At 41.3% G+C, this 6,945-nt stretch overlaps 1 non-coding gene across 1 annotated transcript; it reads right to left on the bottom strand.

The window, feature by feature from the left end:
* Positions 1–5,868: 5,868 nt before the first annotated feature.
* LOC121006366 lies at positions 5,869–6,057 on the bottom strand. The gene has a single exon (XR_005780220.1). It is a non-coding gene; the product is annotated as a U2 spliceosomal RNA (small nuclear RNA).
* Between the last annotated feature and the right edge of the window lie 888 nt (positions 6,058–6,945).

Raw genomic sequence — 6,945 nt, 5'->3', positions numbered from 1 at the left:
TGATATGCTTATATAATATGCTTATTCCAGACCTCATCATTGTGGCATTCTTTATTTTTCTTTTTTTGAAAAATTTTATATACAGATCAAATTTTGTTAACCAAAAACCTCCACTTCTTAAACTTCCACACACCCTCACTATCTACACCACCACCGTACTTCTTATCCCAACAATATATTACATATAACCTTGACAATATTAATTTCAAACATTCTTCCTCTGATATCACTTCTCTTTTGAACACCAACAAATTCCTCACATCCCATAAACACTCCAATACACACACAACTATAAACCATAGCAACCTAATATTCTGCTTCCCGCATGCACCTAAACCAAACATTGCTACCTTCCAATCCATATATTTTACTCCAGTCAATTCCTTAATCAGTCCTCCCATCCCTTTCCATACGTTCTGCGCATACTTCTCATCCCACCACAAATGTCTCACACTTTCACTTGCACCACACCCTTCTCTTGGACACAATTCTGACTTGACTAGATCTCTCTTTTTCTGCACTTCTCTCACAGGCAAAATATTCTGCAATCCCATCCATACAATATCTTTTTGTCTGTTAGACACACCCTTAATACCCAATTTCTTCCACACTGTCACCGCCACATTTGATCTCAAACCCATAATATCACATTCAAGTTCATCCTTGCGAATCACATTCATCACAGCTTTTTTATTCTTAAATCCATTCATCTCAATCTCCAACAAATCATATTTTCTGATAAATTTTTCCACCACCTTATACCATCCAGGACACTTAAAAGCCACAGGTATCCTTGCATCTCTACCCCTCCATCTTAATCCATATACCATCCACCCAGCTATATATCGCATCATATAAGCACATTTATTCTCTTTCCCATACATTATAACAAAGCTCTTAACATACGCAACTCCAAAAAAACACTCCAAACTCCGGCAAACCAAGCCCTCCTCTTTCTTTTGGCTTACACACATCCATTCTCTTCAGTTTCTCCATTCTACTCGCCCATAAAAAGGTAAAAACCATTTTCTCCACTTTCCTCGCTTTCACTACATTAGCTGGATAAATTAAAAACACAAACCATATCACAGGCATAATAACAGACTTTACAATCAAAACTTTCCCAGACAAACTCAAATCTCTCATTCTCCAATAATTAAATTTCCTTTCAATCCTTTTCCCGCACTCATCCCAGCTCTCATCCCCTTTCAAATCATCATTAAATAACACTCCCAACACTTTAATCGCCCCACTTTCATATACCACATCCTCCAACCTCACTGAACAATCCCCAAAACACTTGAACGAACATTTACTCCAATTAACCCTAAACCCTGATGCACCACAAAAAAGATCCAGAATCAGTCTACTTCTCCTCATAGCCGCTATGTTATCACTCACAATCACCACATCATCCATATAGCCCAAAATATTCACATGCTTTCCCCCACTGCCTGGAATCATCATTCCTCTCATCACTTTATCCTTTCTAACCATACACATCAAAACTTCAATCACACTTATAAAAAGGACAGGGGACATTGGACAACCCTGCCTTACACCTGACAACACTTCAACCCTTTTACTCAGACACCCATTCACTAGCACTTCACTACTAACTCCATCATATAAACTTCTCACACACTTCAAGAAACATTCAGGGTACCCCATCACACTCAAAACTTTAAACATATATTCATGTGAAACCCGATCGAACGCTTTTTCAAAATCTACTGTTAACACCATACATTTCTGTTTCCTGTCCTTGCAATCCCCAATCACATCCCTCAATAACGTCAAATTTTCATTCATACTTCTCCCTGGCACAGCACATACCTGATCCTCACCAACCACACTCCCAACAACACTACGCATACGATTTGCCAGGAACTTACTAAAAATCTTATAGTCCACATTTAGCAATGTAATCGGCCTCCAATTCTCAACTTTCTTCTTCTCACCTTTCTTAAAAATCAAAACCACCACCCCTTCTTTCATAGATTGACTCAATACACCCTTCTGCCACATGAACTCACATACCTCAAACACATCTTCTCCCATCCACTCCCATGCTTTCATATAAAGCTCCACTGGAATACCATCTTTCCCTGGTGTTCTATTCCTTCTACATTCAAAAACAATCTTTTTTATCTCTTCCAAAGACATACCAGCACTCAAACGCTCCTCATCTCCTTTAGCTAACTTTCCCTCCAGACACCTTACAACCTCCTCCATTAGCCTTTTATCCACCCACTTATTTGCATACAAGACAGAATAAAACCTCTCTACTTCACTGACCACACCCTCACCAACAAAACACTGCCCCTTCTCATTTACAACCTCACCCATATCTTTCTTTTTTGCACACACCTTCTTAAAAAAAAAACATGTACACTTCTCATTCTCTTCCAAAACCTTTACTTTTGATCGGAAAATAATTTCTTTACCCTTTCTCTCCATAACTTGTTTCATCTCTCTTTTCCCTTCCCTTATAAGATCCTCCACATCCACTCCTAAATCCTTCAGTTTCTTAAGCCATTCAATCCTCATATTCAGTTCCTTATATTCCTCCCTCAACATCCTGGCTTTCTTACCACCCCATTTCCTAAAAAACACTTTCACTCTTTTTTTCATCCAGTCCCACCATCCTAATATATCCTCAAAATCCTTTTTTTTCCTCTTCCATCCCATATACTCGACTCTAAAACATTCCATCACTCTTTCATCATCCAACAAACCAACATTCAACTTCCAGTACCCCCTCTCATATGTACTCCCAACAGCCCCTTCCACACAACATTTTAAACACATGTGGTCCGTAAACCAAACATCCTCCTGTGAATATTTAACACATGTAAAAAATTTTGACACAAATATGAAATCAATTCTGGACTCTATACTCCCTGTCTCAGATTTATAGGTACAAGGTGGTGGTTCCCCCAGAACGACCTCTGCTACATCTAGGAAAGAGAAATCAGTAATTAGTTTTTGTAACATATTTCCAGATACATCCTTCTTCTCACCCTCTAACACACAATTAAAATCACCCATCATAATAGTCTCCATTCTCCCTACCAAAAACACATTCAACTTTTCTAATAAACTCACCCTCTCCTCTTTTTTTGTTGATCCATACACATTTACTATCCTGAACTTCCATTTATTATACTTTATAACTGCCACAATGCACCTCCCTGCTTCCACTACTGTATATGACTCTATACACATTCTCCTATTTTTTAACAAAATGCCCACCCCCGAATTCCTGTTCTCACATGACCCTGACCATACAGACTCTCCATACTTCCATTCATCCTTGCTTAATTCATCTGCAATTCCACACTCCTGCAAACATACAACATCCGCAACTTGATTTTTGAGAAAATCAAGGATTATCGCCCTCCTTGCAATAGACTTGAGGAGACGAACATTTAGGGATATGACATGTATGCCAACTTTGTCCCCCATACTCGTATTTTTTTGAAGGTATAGCTCTCAATCCCCCACATAGATCTCATCCTTCTTCGCCTTGAAGGCTGTAGCCAAAGTTGAAGCCCCCAGTCCCGAGATCGTCTAAAAAATGATGTTCATTTGCCATCTCAGGGTCTGGGAAGACTCTATCCACCCTGGGACTTGCGTCCTCGCTTGATGGGGATTCCATTCTAGGCCTCTTTACTGACAGGTCCATACCAAAATCCTCCATACTTGATGAAGGCCTGGAAAAGTCCCCCTGACCTCCACCTCCTTCCATCACCTGCACCTCCTCCCCCGGCATAACAGGGGTTTTAGATAAAGAAATCTCCATTCCACCTTCTCCTTGCAGACCAGTAACTTCATCTGGAGGAAGAGAAATGTCTGGAGGAGAAAAATCCATTCCTCCTACATTAGCTCCTCCCCCTACACCTTCCACCTCCACATTAGCATCACCAACCTTTTTCCCAGTAACAGGCGCTTTCTGAACCTGACTCTGAAACCTCTCAGGGACCATAGGCCGTGCTTTAGCGGCCTCAGAATAAGATTTAGCCTTTGACTTGGATGGTTTGGAATTTAGCGGGCAGTCCCGGAACACATGACCAGCCTGGCCACACACGTTACATACACATGGATTCGTGCAAGTAGCAGAAAGATGACCCTCTTGGCTGCAGTTGGAGCACCCTAACGGTGTCTCTCTGCATCCCTCCATGGTATGCCCGTACACCTTACATTTTCTGCAGAAAGCAGGATTGCCCGGAAAAAACAAAAACCCTTTGTCTCTTCCTATGGAGAAGGACATTGGGGGGTAGCACAAACCACCAGGTCTAGTTACATCGGCCTTAAATCTTACAAAAAATTTATATTTTCCAGTCCAAAGGGCCTCAGAGTTCAGGACTTTATGGGCGAACCGCACCATTTCGCAGAATCGTCCCAAAAAGACCGAGATATTCTCCAGAGGGACGTACGGGTTGTGCATGTACACTACCAGCGGGATATCGTCATTATATAAGACAACAAAAGTGACTCCATTAAGAAAAGGGTCATTCACAGCATTTCTTAACATAGTAAGGAGATTATGACAGGCAGCAGGATTAGTTAATACCAACGTATACTGGCCTCGCTTTGGATCCTGCAAACATAATATTTCCTCCCGTCTGACAAGTAGTATTTTAAAAAGTACCTCATGCACAATAACTTCCAAAGAAAACTTCTCCCGTTTCTCCTCTGCAATCTCGATCCCAAATCCATGTTTGACCCGATGATCATCGGTCCCAGCAGCATGGATGGTGACGCCCATCTTCCAACATCGTCCTCCGTCGATCGCCTTCTCGAACCTCAGCCCTGGCTGCGTCCAGTCATGCCATGATCGCAGCCAAAAGGCCGAGAAGCGATACCCGCTCGGCCTCGAAAACGGGGCCGCTTATCGCCAATGCTGAGCACTTCTCAAAGCAACTGCCCTACAGGCCCCAGCCATAGCCACAGTCCGGGAGGCTTCTTGCTCTCTCACAAAACAAGAAAAAACGTGCGTCCTACGCTCAGAAATCACCAGAATGCTGCTCTTCGTGTTCGCCATTTGCATAGCTCCACCCACCGCTGTTGGACACGCCTTTTCTTCGCACGAAATTCCTGGTGCCAAAGCACGCCAAGCAGTAGTAAAAATGAAAACAGGAGTGAATGGAGAAGTTGTGAAAACAAAAAAAAAAAAAAAAAATATACAAAAATATACAGCTTTGTTGATTGTGATGTCATGGCCCTATTGTTGAGTGTTCCATCAGGGCCCTTGTGATGTCATCCAATACCTGACCTTTCTTGACCTCTTGACCTGACAAGGCTCTTGTGACACGCGCAGTGTTCCGTCCATTGCCCAGACAAGGTAAGTCCAGCTGCATAGGAAGTGCTGGGCTACTTTTTAGCCTCCAAGTAATCCAGTTCAAAAGATCCACAAGAGGGAGACACAGGCAAACTTTACTCATTTATTGAAGCACTGCAAAAGCTAAATGGTTACATCCAGCCAACTTGATACAAAAAGGGTCAATTGCCTGCCAGAGACGACTCAGCAACCCTCCCAGGTGTGCACAACAGGCCCAAATCAAACGTGGAGGTCCAAACAATTCATTCAGGTGATAAGCCAATTAACCAATCATCAGTCCTAATTGGATCCAGGGTGTGAGGAGACTGGCTGGCTGGGTTGCTTGGTGCTGGAAACAACCAACAGCTGATGCAATTAGGAGATTGACAGACTAGATGCAGGTATTATATGCAAAAAGCAACACTGCACTGACTGGGCAGACAGAGGAGAAGCTGAAGGAGGCAGGACACACACAACTTTCCACTTGCTTGGCTGGAAGGATGATGCTTGAAATCAATTTCATTCTGTTTTTCATACTGCATTAGAAGGGGTGCACCGGTCCTGGAGGTACTGCAATACCAGGTCAATGCGTGGAGTAGACAGAGCAAGCTCTTTTTCCATCTCCCTGTTCGAAAAATCCATTTAATATATGGTCCCCAGATAGGGGACGTATCAGATATTAAACTGATAAGAACAGATTTTTTTTTTTTAAGTTGACTACCCCAAAGGGGTATATTTTATTAAAATCAATCAAATTTTACAGAAGAATAAAAACTCATTATAACATTAAAACATTTTTCACAGCATGTTATATAAAAGAGTTTTTAAAAGGCTAAATGACTGAACCCCATTCCCGTAAAAAACACTTATGACACATAAAAGGAGCTCGCTTTTTGTCAATTAAATAATACTTATACATTTCATCTAAAACTATCTTTAAAACATTTTCTACAGAAATAATATCTCGCTTAAAACATAAAATATTCCTGGCCATCCATAGAGCTGCTTTTACACAATTCGTGATCTTCCATGCCATTGTCCTTTTAATTCTTGATGGGCATTCCAGACCTCCATAAAATACACCGTCCATAGTTAAGGCTTTTAGTCCTGATATTTTTTCCATTAGAGGGAACATTCTTGTCCATATTCTCTGCGCAAAGAAGCAGTACCAAAACAGGTGGAACACATCTTCATCTTCCCTGCATCCTCCTCTTGGACATTCGGCGGTGCCACTCAAACCTCTTCGGTGCTGGAATGCCCGGCATGGAAGACACTCGTGCACGCAGCTCCAGGCCAGGTCCTTCTGTGGGTTAAAAAGATAGTTAATATTCACCTCCTTCCATATCTGTTTACATTTGGTCTCATTAAAATTTCTTATCGGGGCAGTCACCTTGCTATCCTTTATTCCTTTTAAAATAATTTTACTATTTTTCAGTTCCTCTACCCTTTTCCCTTTCAAATTAAAAGAGGTCACTATTTTTTCTAAAATATTATAATAAATAGGCAGGTTAAAAGCATAAGGGGAATTTAAAACAGTACTAAACCAAAGGTTCCTCCTCATAAAATAACCTGTGTTGTATCGCATAAAATATGACCAAAAATTCTCTTTAAAAAGGGTATTA

Source organism: Bufo bufo, chromosome 6, assembly GCF_905171765.1.
Source record: "Bufo bufo chromosome 6, aBufBuf1.1, whole genome shotgun sequence".
In the NCBI taxonomy this organism is placed as follows: Eukaryota; Metazoa; Chordata; class Amphibia; order Anura; family Bufonidae; genus Bufo; species Bufo bufo.
This window is presented reverse-complemented; position numbering and strand designations above follow the sequence as displayed.